This window comes from Triticum urartu, chromosome 1A (assembly GCF_056163025.1).
Source record: "Triticum urartu cultivar PI428250 chromosome 1A, HENAU_Tu73, whole genome shotgun sequence".
Classification (NCBI taxonomy): domain Eukaryota; kingdom Viridiplantae; phylum Streptophyta; class Magnoliopsida; order Poales; family Poaceae; genus Triticum; species Triticum urartu.
In genome coordinates, this window is record NC_141873.1 from 534290531 (window position 1) to 534312215 (window position 21685).

The window sequence follows — 21685 nt, forward strand, 5'->3', positions numbered from 1 at the left end:
GTCCATCATCGACATGCAACTGGGCCCCCCTACCCTTTTTATCCCAATTGCCCGACCCATTTTTGTCCCAGTTGGAAGTCCATCCTTGACACAGAACTGGATTTAATCTATTTTTGTCCTGGTTGCAAGTCCACCTTCGACATGGAACTGCATGCCTGCAACGAGACTACAATTAGGGGCGGGAGGAGTGTTATCGGGCGGTTGTACCCACATTTTAAAAAATATTCATGATTTTTAGTTTTTATATTATTTGTAAAAAAATTCATGAATAAAGTCGGAAAATTGTGATTTTTTTGAAAATCATAAATTTTCCAATTCTTGTTTTTAATTACATTTATAAAATCGTGATTTTTTTAATCTGAACTTTTTTAATTTCAGGAACATTTTTCTATTTGATAAACTTTTTTGAATTCGTAAACATTTTTTGAATTTTCTATGTCCTTTCTAATTCACGATTTAACAAAAATTTGCATATTTTTATTTCACCAAAAAATCAAAAATAATAGAAAATATATGTTTTGCCCTTAGTTGTATTTGACTGATGGACGGCAAGAAAACACAAAGTGGAAATAATTACAGAGTAGGCTAAGGAAAAGGCTTTGGCGAGAATTACGGCGTGTCTAGCTGCATCTACATGGGGTAGTTGCTCGTTGATTAATAGTTGAGTGAGAGATGTAGCGTGCTTAATTACTAGACTAGAGGAGGTAATTAGCTATGTGATGATAGCATGCTCGTTGAATATACGAGCCTAGCTGCTAGGTCTAGGATTCTAAGCGAGCAAGTGCACGTACATTTTCTTCCGAGGATAACGAGTGTACATACATGTTTTGTAAAGAACCATCGTGTAATTGGGCCTCCCAGCCAGCCGTTCCGCTTGGGCCGTCCTTGTTGGAAGGAGGCCACGACCGCCCGCCCGCTTCTCGAGCGTCGGTCAACACGGTTGCGCGTGTACTGATATCGGATCGAAGGAGGAAAAACAAATAAACAAACAAATAAGTGAAGTAGCCTTCCGATGTCACAACTTAAATGAGACATAATTATGTTTCATCTAGATGAGGCCTAGACAGACCCCATTTAATAACCTCTAGCCCATGATAAGTCTCTGTAAATAAACAGGTAGGGACTCGGGACTTATAAGTTAAAATTTAAAAAAGTCCTAGAACTTATGAAACAAACAAGGCTTAAGTCTTATAGTCCACGCCGACATCATATGGACAAGACGAGTGGACAACCGTATCCAGCATCTCACTACTTTCTCTTCAGCCTTTAAAAGAACACCACTGGCCTGACGACGTAACTAGCACGTACTCACACATTCCTCTACACAATTCGTGATGGCTAGATTCTTCAGTCCAGCTCTCGTTCCGCTCGTCTCTCTCGTTCTGCTCCTGCGCTCCGGTGCATCATCGGCACAGCACACGCTGAGCGCCGGGTCATCCCTGTCGGTGGAAGACCACGAGCGGCCCTTCCTGGTGTCGCCGGACGCCACCTTCTCCTGCGGCTTCCTCCCAGCCGTCCACGTCGACAACGCCTTCTACTTCTCCGTCTGGTTCACCGCGGCCAAGAACCGGACCGCCGTCTGGACGGCCAACCCTGGCGCCCCCGTGAACGGCCGGGCTTCCCGTATATCCTTTGGCCACGACGGCGTGCTGGCCCTCGCCGACGCCAACGGGACGACTGTGTGGGACAGCAAGACCGGCGGCAACAAGCGCCTCGCCGTCTCCCTTCTCGACGCCGGCAACCTTCTCATCACGGACCCCGGAAGATTCCACCGGCGTTGCCGCGTGGCAGAGCTTCGACTGGCCGACGGACACGCTGCTCCCGTCGCAGACGCTGTCCAAGGACAAGAAGCTCGTCGCCGGCTACTACACCCTCTACTACGACAACGACAACGTGCTGCGCCTCCTCTACGACGGCCCGGAGATCGCCAGCATCTACTGGCCGGACCCGGACCTCGGCGTGTTCGGGAGCGGGCGGACCAACTACAACAGCTCACGGGTCGGCGTCCTGGACGACGCCGGGGTGTTCCTCTCCAGCGACAACCTGCGAGCCGAGGCCACCGACCTGGGCGTCGCCGGCGCCAAGAGACGGCTGACCGTCGAGCAGGACGGGAACCTGAGGATGTACAGCCTGGACGCGGCCGGAGGATGGACGGTCACGTGGGCGGCGCTGAAGCAGCCGTGCTCCGTCCACGGGCTGTGCGGCAAGAACGCCATCTGCGAGTACCAGCCGTCCCTCCGGTGCTCCTGCGCGCCGGGGTTCACCGCCAACTGCAGCGGAGCCGTGGCGCCGGAGCGGTTCAAGTTCGTCAAGGTGGCCTACACCGACTTCTACGGCTACGACCTCGGGTTCAACCAGTCCGTCACGTTCCAATACTGCAAGAGCATCTGTTTGAACTAGATGATACCCCGCGCGTTGCTGCGGGAATTGTAGTGCGAAAAATTTGATGTATTAGACAAATGAATTATAAATAATTTGGATATACTTGTTAACCATATGGTCTCTTGACTAAAGTAAAACAATTTGATTAGATTGAATTGAACAATGAACGACCGGATAGAAAAATAGAAATATTTCCTCTTTTCCTTCTAATAATGTATATTTAAAAACACAAAATGCAAAGCAAATAATGTAATTGCTTAGTAAGGAACCTTCATTGTTCTGATCTTCAAACTAAGGAAGCATACGAAATGTAGTATGTGAGACAAAAGAATAGTTCACAAAGATGGAGCACACATCAATGGTCGTCCTGAATCCTTCACTTCGCTAACCAACTAACCTGCACACTCATGTATTGTACTGAGAACCACCTGAGAATCACACCACGGAATAAATTACTCAAATCAGCAAAAGTATGACAAAAAACACACAACTAAAGGAAGATCTTATTATCACGTGAGTATGATGACATGGCTAGCAAGATGTCCTCATTTGTGTATGCCTATCAAAATCTCTGTAAATAGATAACATATCGAATAATAATTTGATCGAGACATGCTACCTCTTGGAACATAGCAAACAACCAAAATGTATCTCGGCATGCTGGGAGAAGGTTATAACTTTTTATCTCATCCAAGTACACAAATATAGATTACTATCCTTGCTAAAGAAGAAGATAAGATAAGAATGTAGATCACTAAAAATATAGATGTACAGTTACGTAGTAGAGTTCAGAAAATGATGTGACATATTCCAACATATCAATTTAGGCACATGAATCATATGGTATGTTCCCACAATGGCGACATAACTTGTGCCCTCGGGAATAGGTAATTTCACGCTTATGCTGGTAAAATGTTTTCAATAATAAAAAGTCATTTCAGGTTAACACATTTTCCTAAGTTTAGTTACATTGCATGATATCAAGATGGATTATACACCAAACTGATTCGGTTCAGCAACTTAAGCTTGAATTTGTCAAACTTAAGCTAAAGAAGAAGATAAGGAAGCATACTGAATTATGTAGACTTTGATCTGGCCTCTCAAGCTCCAAAACAACGGCACCCGTATATGGCTGACCCAGCCACCACTCTCTGTCAGATTCAGCCATCATGCAGTATCAATGATGGGCATAACTGAAACAGTGTCCGACTATAATTGTTGAACAATACAGAAGGAGATGCATATACATGGAAGCTATTTCAATTATACAGAGATGTATACATTCAGCATACAACTATGTTCCCAAATAAAATGTGTGTTGAATGAAAAAGAAGATTATGGAAGTTATACCATCAAAGAAGATCTGTGCAAGGTAATTTCCTTAGATGTCTTCTTTAGCGATGCACAAATAATACAATCTCTGCAATAACTAATGCAATCCTGCTAAAGAAATGTAGGTACAGGAGTTACCTTCAGTGGATGGTAGCATTGATCGTCTTCTTCAAAGGGATCTAGTAACATGATTGTAGCAATCTGCTAGAGCAAATCAAAACAGTATAGTGAATCTGCAACTTGGAAGTTATTTTTTTGGGATCTCGGGTGTACCTTGATATACTCTTGACTGGCAGTATCTCTTCTCGTCAGCATATCGTGGTGAAGTTGTCTTAGAAAACCTTTACACAACAGCTTTCCTCCCAACCAGGCCAAGGCTACCGCCGGTTGCTGGTACTGCTGGCTGCAGGGCGTGGTGATCGATTTAGTGGATGGAGATGGTAGGACGGGGGAGAGAAGGCCACGGATTCTGTAGCCAAGGAGAAGAGGACGGATCTGATGGCACGGGTAAGCGAAGCGGTGGATGTGCAAGGGCTGGGGCGGGAGGTTGGGAAGGGTATTAATGGTGAGAAGACATGGTAGGTCAGGGGAGAGGAGGAGCCAAATTAAGGTATCGATGCATTGTCTCCATTAATGGACATTAGAGAAGGTGAAGAGGAAGAGGAGCAGCCGTGTAGAAGAAAGGACGCAGAGGAGGCGCTACAGAAGGAAGTGGTACCATCATGCGGGGAACCCTGACGGATACGGTCTGCCAACGTCCAACCCAGCCCATTCGAACTCTTTGCTGAGAAATCGCTTCGTACAACCGCCACAAGTCCAGCCGAAGAAAAATTGAATATATTTATTCAGACCTGAGGAGGTGGGCCTAAGTGGGACTGCATGAGGTGTGACGTGGCTAGATGTGAATGGATGATGACGTGTCTATGCTGCATGTTGAGATAAATCAAGTAGTGGGGGTGAACTTCTTAAGTATATAGGATACATGCTCCTGCATCGCCTTCTCCTACCAGATGGATGGCCAGGGCAGGTGCTACCCTAAAGGCCTCCTGTTTAACGGCTACACCTCGCCGGCGTTCCCCGGAAGCATATGTATCAAGGTGCCTGGTGATCTCAACGCCACGGCACCGACGCCGTCCGCGGGCCTCGACTGCAATCATAATGGTTCCGGCGCTGCCATCGTCTCGCCATACGCGTACACGTACGGGGTACCCAGCGGCCACACAAGCTGGTCCTACGTTTTCGCCTTCGCCGCAGCACTCGGATTTCTCGAGCTTCTCCTTTTCTTGGTCGCCATGGCATGGTGGTTCCTGTCAGGACATGAGAGCATCCCATTCCCGAGCTCTCTGGAGGCATCGGGCTATAGGCTGATCTTGGGGACCCAGTTCAGGAGGTTCACGTATCGGGAGCTCAAGACTGCGACTGGGAACTTCAACGAGGAGCTCGGCCGGGGCGGCTCCGGCGTTGTGTACCGCGGCGTGCTTGACAAGGCCACCGTGGTGGCAGTGAAGAAGCTGACAAACGTGGTGCAGGGCGAGGAGGAGTTCTGGGCCGAGATGACGGTGTTTGGGAGGATCAACCATATCAACCTCGTGAGGATTTGGGGGTTCTGCTCCGAGGGGAAACACAAGTTGTTGGTGTACGAGTACGTGGAGAACGGGTCTCTCGACAGGCACCTGTTCGGCGACGATGTTGGTAAGGCGCTGGCATGGAGTGAGCAGTTCAAGATCGCTTTGGGTGCGGCCAGGGGCCTAGCCTACCTTCACCACGAGTGCCTCGAGTGGGTCATTCACTGCGACGTCAAGCCGGAGAACATCCTGCTCACGCGGAACCTCGACCCAAAGATCTCTGATTTCGGGCTGGCCAAGCTATCCGGGAGGAAGGCCATTGGCAACGGCGTACAACTCTCCCACATGAGGGGGACGACGGGGTACATGGCACCCGAGTGGGCGCTGAGTCTGCCGGTCGATGCCAAGGTCGACGTGTATAGCTTTTTTTTTGAAAGACCCGACATATTGTTGGCTTCATTGATTTAGCAGAAAGCAGTGGAAACATAAGATCAAGCGATCAGGTGGATGAAAAATAGAAAAATACAGTTGCCCTCTCCTCTCTTGAGTCTAATTTTCGCTAATGGTGTCCCCGAAGGGAGACTCTAAGCATTTGGCTCCGGCCAGTCTCCATTGCTCGATATTGCTCCTGATTGCCGTGAGAACATCATCCACCCGTGGTGTTTTTCCCGGAAAACGCAGTGGTTCCTTTCCCTCCACAATTCCCAGGCGATCATGATGATCAGCGATCTGATTCCGCGCCTGCAAGCGGTAGCAGTCTTGTTGATGAGGAGTTGGCAAGTCTGTGCCGAGCTGAGCCGAGACGTCGTGACTGGTGCCAGCGAAGAGCAGCCTGACCAAGTGGCACATTTCCCCCAAACCAGGTGTGAGAAACTGCAGCTCCAGATGAGGTGTGTAGATGTTTCCAAGTTCCTGGTGCACAAAGGGCAAAAATAGCTATTGGGCCAACCTCTTCTTTGCAGTCTGTCGTTGCACCACAGTCGATCTCTTATCAAGAGCCACATGAACATTTTGAGCTTGTTGGGAGCCCAGACCTTCCAGATGAAGCTGCTGTAGGCCGGGTTGGGGGCTTGCTGGCATTGCATCTGATAAGCTGTTTTGGCAGTGTATGTTCCTTCACGATTGAGCTTCCATGTGATTTCGTCTTCTTGATCAGGAGCCATGGCAATTGGCGCTGCGTCAAAGAGTCGCCACATCTGCAGAAACTGAGGGGCTATTGCTACTGTATCTCCATGTTGTAAATCTGAAATCCACTGGTCATTTGCCAGCGCCTCCCCAACCGATCTGTTATTGCGCCTCGCGTGACTGAATAGAGCAGGGAAAGTTGTAGACAGTGGCTCATTTCCGATCCAGGTATCCTTCCAGAAGTTGGTGCTTTTTCCATTGCCAACACGGATAGATGTCGCATTGGCAAACAGAGCCCTTTCCTGATCATCAGGACCTGGGGACACGGCAACCCAAGGCTTCTCAGGCCTTGCCCATGCAAGCCATTGCCAGCGCATTCTCAACGCACGGTTGAATTTGAGCAGATCCAGGAGACCAAGGCCTCCACGATCTAGAGGGCAGCAAACCTTGTCCCAGGATACTTTGCACTTTCCACCAGAGAGCTCGTCATCTTGTGCCCAAAGGAATCGTCTTCGCGATTTGTCCATTTCCTTCAGTATCTTTTTCGGTATCTTCAGTGCAGTCATCGCAAAAGTTGGGAGAGCAGAGAGGACGCATCTGACGAGAACTCTTCTCCCAGCAATATTAAGGAGCTTGCCCTTCCAGCCAGCCAGCCGTGCTTTCAACCTATCGATCAGGAACTGAAAATGTACCATTCTGAGGCGAGTTGGCGAAATTGGGAGGCCCAGGTAAGTTATTGGGAAACTGACAATTTGACCACCGAAGCCCTGTAGCAGATCCGGCACGTTCAGCTCCTCACAGCAGATTGCGACAACTGAAGATTTTCTTTGGTCCAGCTTCAGACCGGTGGCTTCTCCGAAACTATCCAACAGTTCAAGCAGCTTGCCCACCTCCTGCGCAGATGGATTGACGAAGATAACTGCGTCGTCAGCATATAAGCTGACACGCAAGCTTTGGCCGCGGCCCGGCAGGGGCGCCAGGACCCCAAGGTCAGATGCAACAGCAAGCAGGTGGTGGAGCGGGTCAATTGCGATGATGAAGAGCAGGGGGAGAGGGGGTCGCCCTGCCTTAACCCTTGCATATGCCAGAAGCGATCGCCCGGATCCCCATTTAGCAGCACCGAAGAGGAGGCCGACGATAAGATTAGCGCGATCCAATCACGCCATCTCGGTGGAAAACCCAGCTTTTGCATTAGCTCCAGGAGATAAACCCAAGAGATAGAATCGAAAGCTTTTGCAATGTCTAACTTGAACAGGAGGGCCCTTTTTTTTCTGCCGATGGAGCACTCTGACATAGCCCTGCACGTATTGGTAGCTTTCATGCAGGCATTTTCCTTTCTGAAACGCCGTTTGTGCTGGGGAAATCAGGTCTTGAAGCTGAGGCGCTAGTCTCATGGATAGAACTTTTGCAATCAACTTAGCCATGGAATGAATGAGGCTGATCGGACGAAAGTGACCCAACTATGTTGCTCCATCCTTCTTTGGCAGCAAGGCAATGAAGGCAGTGTTCAGATCGGCAAAAATGCCACCCGCTAGGTTGTAGAACTTTTGGAAAACCGCCATGATATCTAGTTTGATAATGTGCCAACATGATTTGAAGAACTTGCCAGTGAACCCATCCAGCCTAGGAGCTTTTTCCATTGGAGATGCCTTGATGGCCGCCCAGATTTCTTGCTCACAGAAAGGAAGATCGATGCCTTGCAGGTCGACGGCTGGCAGCTGGAGCATGTCCCAGTTAAGTGTGCAGCTTCGATGCCAGGTATCCCCAAGGCCGCGGGCGAAGTGATCGAAGGCCAACTTAGCTTTCTCCCACGGCTCTGTGACAATGGCGTCTCCATGCTTGATCGAGTGGATGTAGTTTTTTCTACGACGTGAGAGGATGCGGGCATGAAAGAACTTTGAGTTTGCATCTCCCGCGCGGAGCCAAGAAATCCTGGAGGCCTGCTTCTTGCGAGCCCTTACAATTGCTTCTAGCCCAAGAACCTTTAGTTTTAGCTGCTTCCTCAGGTGTAGCTCGTCAGGTGACAACGGTCTGGCCTCCAGCGCTGCGTCTAGCCTCATGATGACCTCGTTGGCGATGTGAAATTGAAGTTTCGCACCCCCAAACAAACTTTTGCTCCAAACCTTTAAATCCACCGCAACTCTTTCCATTTTCTTCTTCAATCTGACGAACGGGCAGTCATGGCAGACAGGCCTCTCCCAAGCATGCTGCACCGTCTTTTGGAAATGAGGAAAGACTGTCCAAAAGTTTTCGAATCTGAACCTTGCCCTGGTGACAGACCTAACTCCATTAGCCAGCACCAGAGGGCAATGATCAGAGAACGAAGTGGAGGCCACCATTAGCACAAATTTTGGGCGCATATCCTCCCATGCCAGGTTGCAGAAAACCTTGTCGATGCTACAAAGAGTTGGGTCCTCCCTCTCGCTGCTCCACGTAAATCTCCTATTTTTGCATTTGACCTCTTTTACCCCGGCGAGGTCAATTGCTCTGCGGAAACGGCCCATCATTCTTCTGTTGATGTTGGAGTTGTTCTTGTCCCTAGCTTGGTAAATCATGTTGAAGTCGTCATTCAGCATCCATGGCTCTGAGGCAGCCGGCGCAACCGCAGCCAGCTCAGACAGAAAATTTGCTTTCTGCTGGTTATCCGTCGGCCCATATACTGTAGTCATCCAAAACGAGTGACCGGTGCTAATGATCCTCACCTTGGCAGTGATGGAGAAACTAGCGATGATCTGATCTGTGATGTCGACGATCTGCTTGTCCCAAAAGATTGCCGCGCCCCCTCTTGTGCCCACTGCCGGAAGCACCACGCAGCCCTGCAGAAGATTTCCCCCAACGTCGCGAGCCATTTCAGAAGTCCTAGCCTCTATTTTAGTTTCTTGTAGGTTTAGGATTGAGATCTTGTTTGCCTGCGCCACCTCTCTAACTGCAGATCGTCTAGCCGGCGCGTTAAGGCCTCTAACATTCCACGACATAATCCTATAATTTGTATCAATCATGGAGACATGGGAGTTTGCTTCGTCGACTATCCATTAAAACAGAAGGGTTACAACACACATTACATCGACCCAGGGGGCACCGCCGGCCACCAATAGGCCCAAAATCCCGACGGTGGCTAGAAACTGATCCTGCTGACTGAAGACTACACATGAAGACCAATCCTAACTCGAACTGGTCTAAAACTAGCCGTCGACGAAGACTACTAGTTAACACTAACATGATCAAGCTACATCCTCAGCATCCGCGCCGGCCATCCCGGCCGCGATTTCCAGTGCCTTACTGTCCAGGCCAGTGAGCTTTGCAATCGCCTTGATGTCGCTGTGGGACTGGGGCTCCTCGAAGCGCTTGAGCAGGGCAGCCGCCGCCGATGGAGTCATCCGATCCTTTGGGCCGAGGCCGCCGAGTTCTTGGACGAGGCGCAGCGCCGCGCGCTGAGCCACAGGCACAGTGCAGCTGGACGCGGCCTAATGCGCGCTTCGGCGAGAAGGAGCAGAAGAGGCCCGCACTTTCGGGGGAGCTGATGAGCGTGGATGGGCAGGCGGAGCTGGCGGAACATCGAGGATGGCCAATGGAGGGGGGCAGAACAGCTGCTGCGGTCCGCCCACCTGACTGGTGCTTCCCTGTCCAACGTCGAGGTGGAGGCAGTCGACCTTCTGGGTGATGGCAGCGACATGGAAGCCTACAGCATAAGGAGCCGGGGTGGAGATGCATGGGCTACTGAGAGGGGTGTCAAGGTCGGCGATGCATGGCAGAATGTCGTCTTCCGGGAAGCCATCAACGGCCCCACGTCGAGTCGAAGCGTGGGACGGTGAGCGGCCGCCGTCCTCAAAGGCCAGCGGCGAAGTGAGCGCCTCGAGCATGGCGTTCTCGATCTCCAGTTGCATGACGTCGGTACGAGGTGGAGGGGAGAGGGCGACCACCTGGGAAGGAGAAGAACTGGGCCACCGGGTCAGGCTCAGGCGCACTCAGGCGAGCGGCCTCGCGCGTACGGAGTGGGAGCAGGGGGTGGCCTTGAGGACGGGGCCCTTCTTTGCCTGCTTGCCCTGGTCATCGTGCCGACGGTCCGAGGGGGCCTTGTTGCGGTGCCGGGGAGCGGCCTCGACGACGTCAGTGGCCTTGCCCTTGGCGTGGCAATAGTTGCCCAAAAAGGCGTCCTTCCAAGAGCACCGCAACCCACCTTGGTTGCCATCGCGGTCTGTGTCACGGCGATTGACGACCGGAGGCCCGCCCCTACATCCAGAGGCCGGCGCCCGCGAGGCCGCCCTCCTCCCAGGGGCCTGGCCGTCCTCGACGCCGGCGGCCCAGGAACCAGGGTCAGTCCGCGAGAAGGGGCGGTCGTCATCATCGTCAGAGGAGGAAGGGATCCCGCTCTGGCCCGAGTGCGAGGAACGCGGCGAGATCGGGGTCCAGTCCTCCATCCGATCCACGTGGATGAGCATGTCGTAGCGATGGACACGCGGCGGACGAGGGACACGGCGATCAGGCGGGGAGTATCCAATGATCTCATCGACGCGGCCCGCTCCCCTCTTGAGCACCCAGAGCGCCCGCGTGGTGGGGATGTGCGCAATGCTCCAAGTCCAGAGCCAGCAGGCGAACGTCTTGGTGTGGCCGTGCTCCAAGGTCCGGCTGTCAAGGCGGTCGATGCGGCCAAAGTTGCCGAACGCCTCGTCCGCCCCGTCCAAGGACCAGAGCTGCATCGAGGAGGCCTTCAACGACGATGCGGACGTGCAACGGCAGGCTCATGATGGCAGCATGGTCGTCTTCGTGCCAGGCGCGGATGAAGAACTTGAAGCCGTCCACCTTGATGGAGCCCCTCCGCACGGTGTCGTCGCGGTGCGCCGGCAGGTCGAAATGGACTAGGAACGCCTCCGGCTGGTGGGAGGTGACGCGGAGCTGGAAAGGCGGCGTGCCTATCAGCTCCTCGATGGCCTTGCCCACCGCCATGGGGTTTGTCGCGTGGATCCCGTCGACGGCAGAGAGCGTGACGGCGTGTTGGCGAAGGACGAACTCCTCACACTCGAGGACGGGCGAGGCAACCACCACCTTGTTGCTGACCCGCGGCCGCCGCGCCGGGTCGTAGTGGAGGAAGCGGTCCATGGCCGGAGGGGGCGGAGAGGGGCGGGCCGGCGACGGGAAGCGGAGACGGTCGCGCACCGGAGCCCTGGACGGAGCCGGCTTCAGTCTCTCGCGGGCGGTCCCTCCTGGACCCCCGTTCTTCAGGTTTTGTGGGCACTCCCAGGCGAAATGGCCCTGGCGCTTGCAAAGAATGCAGCGGAGAGGATCTTTGCAGTCCTTGCGGCGATGAAGCTTGCTGAGACACCGGAAGCACTTCCCTTTGAACCTGCTTAAAAAGACGTCGCGGCCGGAGCGAGCATTGAAGTCCCTATGGCGGTCCGAGCGGCGCTCCGAGGAGGGGCGCGGACGAACCGCAGGTCCAGATCCGGCACGCCCCCCTTTCCGGGATCTGACCTCCGTCCAGCCAAGATCGTCCCCCGAGGGGGAGGAGTTGGCAGCAGGGGATGGGGCGACCACCATGGATTTAAGGCGCCCAAGCCCATTGAGGGGTGACGCGCCCAGATCCGACGGGCAATCTCCGTCCCGCCGCAGGATTTGCGGCGTCGAAGCTGGATCTGAGCCCGGGACGGTGGTAGCTGGAGATGATGGTGAGGGCGGGGCCCCGGGCGGACCGCGCGACGACAAGGAACCGCGGGGTGGGGGGAGCGCCCACGTGGAGGAGCAACCGAGGCGGGACGGGACGGGGCGGCGGCCATTAAGGCCGGGATTTGTGGCCGCCGCGGCCGGAGTGGCCTGCGGCGCAGAGGAGCGAGAGCGGAGCTTTTTGGGCTGCTTGTTATCTTCTGGCATCGTGCTTCTGGAGATCCTGATTGGGAGCAGGATATCTGACCAAACGACCAACGGGGATCGATTGGAGATGTGCCGAATCATGCAGGCGCTGAAGAGGGTGGTGGCGACTGGGAAGGTTATGTCATTGCTGGATAGTAGGTTGGATGGGCAATTCAACCCTCGACAAGCCATGGAAATGGTGAAGCTCTCATTGGCGTGCATGCAGGAAAGGAGCAACCGGCCGACCATGGATGACATCTGCAAAGCTCTTACAGCCTGCGATGACGAGGACGAGCACCCTGCCTACTTCCGGTGAATTCGATCCGTCACTATATTCCCCTGGATCTACTTTTTTTGAACCGGGCGTTACCCCTTTCCATTGCAAACAACGGAAATACAACCAGTTCCGAATACAGAGACAAGGAGAGGGAAAGAGGTAAGGCGAGTTCAAGCATTACCAGGAAACCCACTGCCACTCGGGTCGCTGTCGACCCGAACGCTATGGGGCGAAAACCTGGTAACACCTACAGTTATCAGATAACTAAGTCCCACGACACCCAGAGAGGGTTACATGCCAACACACCAAAAGTATCATCAAATCAAAAGAGGGGAAACTACTATGAGGAAGATGGCCCTCCCAGCAGAACACTTCATTTCGTCCTGTCCTCAACGCAGTGTACCTCCACCATGATCTTCACGCTCCTCCAATTGGCTGGGCAGTGGTCCCGCAAAGTCTCATTAGCTGCATCGTGCTGGCCCTGATCATCTCGGCACCTGAGCAAAGCTTGTCAGCGTCATCACCCTTCCGCAGTCCTGTCCAATACAAAAGAAAGGAGCATATAGAGAACACAATTTAAAAGGGAGACTTAATTTGCTTTTTCTCAAAGGTAGCCTTATTGCGAGCAAGCCAGATCGCCCAGCAGGTGGCAGCAAGACCAACAGTATAAAACTTATCCCCTTCTGGAAGAAAGGAATAGCACCAAGCCAAGAATTGCCAATAGTTATCGGGACACTTATCGGTACCAATAGCCACCCCAATAGATCGCCACACCACCCTAGCGACCGAACAAGTAAAGAACAAGTGCTGGGAAGTCTCAATTTCGTTATAGAATGAACAAATAGGGTTCCCAGGCCAATTCCTGTGACGCATCACCTGTCTAGTCAGCACTGCATCTTGCGAAAGTTGCCACATAAATTTTTTAATTTTGAGTGGAATTTTGGCCTTCCAAATCCATTTATAATGGCACCCACTGAGGGGTTTCTCCAGCAACTTATAAACAGATTTGGCACTAAATTTACCATTCTGGTTCAAGCTCCAAACCACATGATCCTCTTTGTCAGTTAAAGGAAGTTTATTAACCGTATCCAAAACAACCCCCCATTGCTCAGACAGCACAGGAGTGAGCCTTCTTCTAAAAAAGGAAGCACTATCCACATTCAACACTTGTTTGATAGTGTTGGAAATATGCCCTAGAGGCAATAATAAATTAGTTATTATTATATTTCCTTGTTCATGATAATCATTTATTATCCATGCTAGAATTGTATTGATAGGAAACTCAGATACATGTGTGGATACATAGACAACACCATGTCCCTAGTAAGCCTCTAGTTGACTAGCTCGTTGATCAATAGATGGTTACGGTTTCCTGACCATGGACATTGGATGTAGTTGATAACGGGATCACATCATTAGGAGAATGATGTGATGGACAAGACCCAATCCTAAGCATAGCACAAGATCGTGTAGTTCGTATGCTAAAGCTTTTCTAATGTCAAGTATCATTTCCTTAGACCATGAGATTGTGCAACTCCCGGATACCGTAGGAATACTTTGGGTGTGCCAAACGTCACAATGTAACTGGGTGGCTATAAAGGTACACTATAGGTATCTCCGTAAGTGTCTGTTGGGTTGGCACGAATCGAGACTGGGATTTGTCACTCCGTGTGACGGAGAGGTATCTCTGGGCCCACTCGGTAGGACATCATCATAATGTGCACAATGTGATCAAGGAGTTGATCACGGGATGATGTCTTACGGAACGAGTAAAGAGACTTGCCGGTAACGAGATTGAACAAGGTATCGGGATACCGACGATCGAATCTCGGGCAAGTATCATACCGCTAGACAAAGGGAATTGTATACGGGATTGATTAAGTCCTTGACATTGTGGTTCATCCGATGAGATCATCGTGGAGCATGTGGGAGCCAACATGGGTATCCAGATCCCGCTGTTGTTTATTGACCGGAGAGGTGTCTCGGTCATGTCTACATGTTTCCCGAACCCGTAGAGTCTACACACTTAAGGTTCGATGAATCTAGGGTTATAGGGAATAGATATACGTGGTTACCAAATGTTGTTCGGAGTCCCGGATGAGGTCCCGGACGTCACGAGGAGTTCCGGAATGGTCCGGAGGTAAAGATTTATATATGAGAAGTCCTGTTTTGGTCACCGGAAAAGTTTCGGGGTTTATCGGTAACGTACTGGGACCACCGGGAGGGTCCCGGGGGTCCACCAAGTGGGGCCACAAGCCCCGGAGGGCTGCATGGGCCAAGTGTGGGAGGGGACCAGCCCCAGGTGGGCTGGTGCGCCCCCCCCCCCACAAGGGCCCAAGGCGCCTAAGGGGAGGAAGGGGGGCAAACCCTAAGGGCAGATGGGCCTTAGGGCCCATACCTGGTGCACCTCCCTCTCCCCTCCACCTGGCCGCCACCCAGATGGGATCTGGGGGCTGCCGCCACCCCTAGGGAGGGAACCCTAGGTGGGGGCGCAGCCCCTCCCCTCCCCTATATATATACTTGAGGTTTGGGCTGCCCAAGACACACGAGTTCCTCTCCTTCTTGGCGCAGCCCTACCCATCTCCCTTCTCGTCTCTTGCGGTGCTTGGTGAAGCCTTGCTGGAGTACCACGCTCCTCCACCACCACCACGCCGTTGTGCTGCTGCTGGATGGAGTCTTCCTCAACTTCTTCCTCTCTCCTTGCTGGATCAAGGCATGGGAGACGTCATCGGGCTATACGTGTGTTGAACGCGGAGGTGCCGTCCGTTCGGCATTAGGATCTCCGGTGATTTGGAACACGACGAGTACGACTCCTTCAACCCCGTTCTCTTGAACGCTTCCACTTAGCGATCTACAAGGGTATGTAGATGCACTCTCATTCCCCTCGTTGCTAGTTTCTCCATAGATAGATCTTGGTGACACATAGGAAAATTTTGAATTTCTGCTACGTTCCCCAACAGTGGTATCAGAGCCAGGTTTATTGCGTAGATTCTATGCACGAGTATAACACAAAGTAGTTGTGGGCGTTGATTTTGTTCAATATGCTTAACATTACTAGTCCAATCTTGTTTCGACGGTATTGTGGGATGAAGCGGCCCGGACCGACCTTACACGTACTCTTACGTGAGACAGGTTCCACCGACTGACATGCACTAGTTGCATAAGGTGGCTAGCGGGTGCCAGTCTCTCCCACTTTAGTCGGAACGGATTCGATGAAAAGGGTCCTTATGAAGGGTAAATAGCAATTGGCATATCACGTTGTGGTTTTGCGTAGGTAAGAAACATTCTTGCTAGAAACCCATAACAGCCACGTAAAACATGCAAACAACAATTAGAGGACGTCTGACTTGTTTTTGCAGGGTATGCTATGTGATGCGATATGGCCAAGAAGAATGTGATGAATGATCTGTGATGTATGAGATTGATCATGTTCTTGTAATAGGAATCACGACTTGCATGTCGATGAGTATGACAAACGGCAGGAGACATAGGAGCTGTCTTTATTTATTGTATGACCTGCGTGTCATTGAACAACACCATGTAATTACTTTACTTTATTGCTAACCGGTAGCCATAGTAGTAGAAGTAATAAGTTGGCGAGACAACTTCATGGAGACACGATGATGGAGATCATGATGATGGAGATCATGGTGTCATGCCGGTGACAAGATGATCATGGAGCCCCAAGATGGAGATTAAAGGAGCTATATGATATTGGCCATATCATGTCACTATTTTTTGATTGCATGTGATGTTTATCATGTTTATGCATCTTATTTGCTTAGAACAACGGTAGTAAATAAGATGATCCCTCATTAAAATTTCAAGAAAGTGTTCCCCCTAACTGTGCACCGTTGCGAAAGTTCGTCGTTTCGAAGCATCACGTGATGATCGGGTGTGATAGATTCTTATGTTCGCATACAACGGGTGTAAGCCAGATTTACACACGCGAAGCACTTAGGTTGACTTGACGAGCCTAGCATGTACAGACATGGCCTCGGAACACAAGAGACCGAAAGGTCGAGCATGAGTCGTATGGTAGATACGATCAACATGAAGATGTTCACCGATGATGACTAGTCCGTCTCACGTGATGATCGGACACGGCCTAGTTGACTCAGATCATGTAATCACTTAGATGACTAGAGGGATGTCTATCTGAGTGGGAGTTCATAAGATGAACTTAATTATCCTGAACATAGTCAAAAGATCTTTGCAAATTATGTCGTAAGCTCGCGCTTTAGTTCCACTGTTTAGATATGTTCCTAGAGAAAATTTAGTTGAAAGTTGATAGTAGCAATTATGCGGACTAGGTCCGTAAACTGAGGATTGTCCTCATTGCTTCATAGAAGGCTTATGTCCTTAATGCACCGCTCAGTGTGCTGAACCTCGAACGTTGTCTGTGGATGTTGCGAACATCTGACATACACATTTTGATAACTACGTGATAGTTCAGTTAAATGGTTTAGAGTTGAGGCACCGAAGACGTTTTTGAAACGTCGCAAAACATATGAGATATTTCGAGGGCTGAAATTGGGATTTCAGGCTCGTGCCCACGTCAAGAGGTATAAGACCTCCGACGATTTTCTTAGCCTGCAAACTAAGGGAGAAAAGCTCAATCGTTGAGCTTGTGCTCAGATTGTCTGAGTACAACAATCACTTGAATCGAGTGGGAGTTGATCTTCCAGATAAGATAGTGATGTTTTTCCAAAGTCATTGCCACCAAGCTGCTAGAGCTTCGTGATGAACTATAACATATCAGGGATAGATATGATGATTCTTAAAATATTCGCGATGTTTGACACCGCGAAACTAGAAATCAAGAAGTAGCATCAATTGTTGATGGTTAGTGAAACCACTAGTTTCAAGAAGGGCAAGGGCAAGAAGGGATACTTCATGAAACGGCAAATCAGCTACTGCTCTAGTGGAGAAACCCAAGGTTGAACCCAAACCCGAGACTGAGTGCTTCTGTAATAAGGGAAACAGCCACTGGAGCAGAATTACCCTAGATACTTGGTAGATGAGAAGGCTGTCGACAGAAGTATATTGGATATGCATTATAATGTGTACTTTACTAGTACTCCTAGTAGCACCAGGGTATTAGATACCGGTTCGGTTTCTAAATGTTAGTAAACTCGAAATAAAAGGCTGCGGAGTAAACGGAGACTAGCTAAAGGTGAGCTGGCAATATGTGTTGGAAGTTTTTTCCAAGCTTGATGTGATCAAGCATCGCACGCTCCCTCTACCATCGAGATTGGTGTTTGCGTTGAGCATAGACATGATTGGATTATGTCTATCGCAATACGGTTATTCATTTAAGGAGAATAATGGTTACTCTGTTCATTTGAATAATACCTTCAATGGTCTTGCACCTAAAATGAATGGTTTATTGAATCTCGATCGTAGTGATACACATGTTCATGCCAAAAGATATAAGATAGTAATGATAGTACGACCTACTTGTGGCACTGCCACGTAAGTCATATCGGAATAAAACGCATGAAGAAGCTCCATGTTGATGGATCTTTGGGCTCACTCGTTTTTTTTTGAAAAGTTTGAGACATGAGAACCATGTCTATTGGTGTATATGCATGAAGAAACTCCATGCAAATGGACCGTTTGGACTCACTTGATTTTGAATCACTTGAGACATGCAAATCATACCACATGGACAAGCTGACTGAAAGCCTCGTTTTCAGTAAAATGGAACTAGAAAGCAACTTGTTGGAAGAAATACATTTTGATGTGTGTAGTCCAATGAGTGCTGAGGCATGTAATGGATATCGTTATGTTCTTACTTCATAGATGATTTGAGTAGATGTTGAGTATATCTACTTGATGAATCACGAGTCTGAATTATTGAAAGGTTCAAGTAATTTCAGGGTGAAGTTGAAGATCGTCGTGACAAGAGGATAAAATGTCTATGATATGATCATAGGGATGAATATCTGAATTACGAGTTTGGCACAGAATTAAGACATTGTGGAAATTGTTTCACAACTAATACAGCCTGGAACACCATAGTGTGATGGTGTGTCCGAACATCATAACTGCACCCTATTGGATATGATGCATACCATGATGTCTCTTATCGAATTGCCAAAATAGTTTATGGGTTAGGCATTAGAGACAACCACATTCACTTTAAATAGGGCACCACGTAATTCCGATGAGATGACACCGTATGAACTATGGTTTAGAGAAACCTAAGCTGTCATTTCTTAAAAGTTTGGGGCTGCGACGCTTATGTGAAAAAGTTTCAGGTTGATGAGCTCGAACCCAAAGCGGATAAATGCATCTTCATAGGACACCCAAAACAGTTGGGTATACCTCCTGTCTCAGATCCGAAAGCAATAGGGATTGTTTCTAGAATCGGGTCCTTTCTCGAGGAAAAGTTTCTCTCGAAGGAATTGAGTGGGAGGATGGTGGAGACTTGATGAGGTTATTGAACCGTCACTTCAACTAGTGTATAGCAGGGCACAAAGAGTTGTTCCTGTGGCACCTACACCAATTGAAGTGGAAGCTTATGATATTGATCATGAGACTTCGGATCAAGTCACTCTCAAACCTCGTAGGACGACAAGGATGTGTGCTACTTCAGAGTGGTACGTAATCCTGTCTTGAAATTCATGTTGCTAGACAACAATGAACCTACGAGCTATGGAGAAGCGATGGTGGGCCTGGATTCCGATAAATGGCTCGAGGCCATAAAATCCGAGAGAGGATCCATGTATGAAAACAAAGTGTAGACTTTGGCAGAACGGCACGATGGTCGTAAGGCTGTTGAGTACAGATGGATTTTAAAAGGAAGACGGACAATGATGGTAAATGTCACCATTAAGAAAACTCGACTTGTCGTTAAGATGTTTCCCGACAAGTTCAAGGAGTTGACTACGGTGAGACTTTCTCACTCGTAGCGATCCTAAGAGTCCGTTGGAATTATATTAGCAATCACTGCATTATTTATGAAATCTTGCAGATAGGATGTCAAAAACATTGTTTCCTCGCGATTTTTGAGGAAAGGTTGTATGTGATACAACCAGAAGGTTTTAACAATCCTAAAAGATGCTAACAAGTATGCAAAGCTCTAGCAATCCTTCTAAGGATTGGAGTAAGCATCTCGGAGTTGGAATATACGCTTTGATGATGATCAAAGATTTTGGGTGTATAGAAAGTTTATGAGAAACTTGTATTTCCAAAGAAGTGAGTGGGAGCACTATAGAATTTCTGATGAATATATGTTGTTGACATATTGTTGATCAGAAATGACGTAGGATTTCTGGAAAGCATATAGGGTTATTTGAAAGTGTTTTTCAATGGAAAGCCTGGATTAAGCTACTTGAACATTGAGCATCAAGATCTATAAGGATAGATCAAAACGCTTAATGGTACTTTCAAATGAGCACATACCTTGACATGATTTTGAAGGAGTTCAAAATGGATCGGCAAAGGAGTTCTTGGCTGTGTTATAAGGTGTGAACATTGAGTAAGACTCGAAACCTGACCGCGGCAGAATAGAGAGAAAGGACGAAGGTCGTCCCCTATGCTTTAGACGTAGGCTCTACAGTATGCTATGCTGTGTACCGCACCTGAAGTGTGCCTTGCCATGAGTCAGTCAAGGGGTACAAGAGTGATCCAAGAATGGATCACAGGACAGCGGTCAAAGTTATCCTTAGTAACTAGTGGATTAAGGAATTTTCACGATTATGGAGGTGGTAAAAGAGTTCGTCGTAAAGGGTTACGCCGATGCAAACTTTGACACTAATCCAGATTATTCTGAGTAGTAAACTGGATTCGTATAGTAGAACAGTTATTTGGAATAAGCTCCAAATAGAACGTGGTAGCTACATCTAGGAGATGACATAGAGATTTGTAAAGCACACACGGATCTGAAAGATTCAGACCCGTTGACTATAACATCTCTCACAAGCATAACATGATCAAACCCAGAACTCATTGAGTGTTAATCACATGGTAATGTGAACTAGATTATTGACTCTAGCAAACTCTCTGGGTGTTAGTCACATGGGGATGTGACCTTGAGTGTTAATCACATAGCGATGTGAACTGGATTATTGACTCTAGTGCAAGTGGGAGACTGTTGAAAATATGCCCTAGAGGCAATAATAAATTAGTTATTATTATATTTCCTTGTTCATGATAATTGGTTATTATCCATGCTAGAATTGTATTGATAGGAAACTCAGATATATGTGTGGATACATAGACAACACCATGTCCCTAGTAAGCCTCTAGTTGACTAGCTCGTTGATCAATAGATGGTTACGGTTTCTTGACCATGGACATTGGATGTCGTTGATAACGGGATCACATCATTAGGAGAATGATGTGGTGGACAAGACCCAATCCTAAGCATAGCACAAGATCGTGTAGTTCGTATGCTAAAGCTTTTCTAATGTCAAGTATCATTTCCTTAGACCATGAGATTGTGCAACTCCCGGATACCGTAGGAATACTTTGGGTGTGCCAAACGTCACAATGTAACTGGGTGGCTATAAAGGTACACTACAGGTATCTCCGAAAGTGTCTGTTGGGTTGGCACGAATCGAGACTGGGATTTGTCACTCCGTGTGACGGAGAGGTATCTCTGGGCCCACTCGGTAGGACATCATCATAATGTGCACAATGTGATCAAGGAGTTGATCACGGGATGATGTCTTACGGAACGAGTAAAGAGACTTGCCGGTAACGAGATTGAACAAGGTATCGGGATACCGACGATCGAATCTCGAGCAAGTATCGTACCGCTAGACAAAGGGAATTGTATACGGGATTGATTAAGTCCTTGACATCGTGGTTCATCCGATGAGATCATCGTGGAGCATGTGGGAGCCAACATGGGTATCCAGATCCTGCTGTTGGTTATTGACCGGAGAGGTGTCTCGGTCATGTCTACATGTTTCCCGAACCCGTAGGGTCTACACACTTAAGGTTCGATGATGCTAGGGTTATAGGGAATAGATATACGTGGTTACCGAATGTTGTTTGGAGTCCCGGATGAGATCCCGGACGTCACGAGGAGTTCCGGAATGGTCCGGAGGTAAAGATTTATATATGAGAAGTCCTGTTTTGGTCACCGGAAAAGTTTCGGGGTTTATCGGTAACGTACCGGGACCACCGGGAGGGTTCCGGGGGTCCA

The 21685-nt window shown here is 49.2% G+C and overlaps 1 long non-coding RNA gene and 2 pseudogenes across 1 annotated transcript; 1 reads left to right on the forward strand and 2 right to left on the reverse strand.

Moving 5' to 3' along the window:
- Positions 1–1319: 1319 nt before the first annotated feature.
- Positions 1320–12564, forward strand: LOC147992315 (putative receptor protein kinase ZmPK1; annotated as a pseudogene).
- LOC147992316 (uncharacterized) lies at positions 2560–4445 on the reverse strand. The gene is made up of 4 exons (XR_015609159.1): positions 3988–4445; positions 3853–3915; positions 3455–3533; positions 2560–2810 (listed from the first exon to the last, which is right to left on the reverse strand). It is a non-coding gene; the product is annotated as an uncharacterized LOC147992316 (long non-coding RNA).
- On the reverse strand, positions 9626–11580 carry LOC125537521 (uncharacterized; annotated as a pseudogene).
- Positions 12565–21685: the final 9121 nt, after the last annotated feature.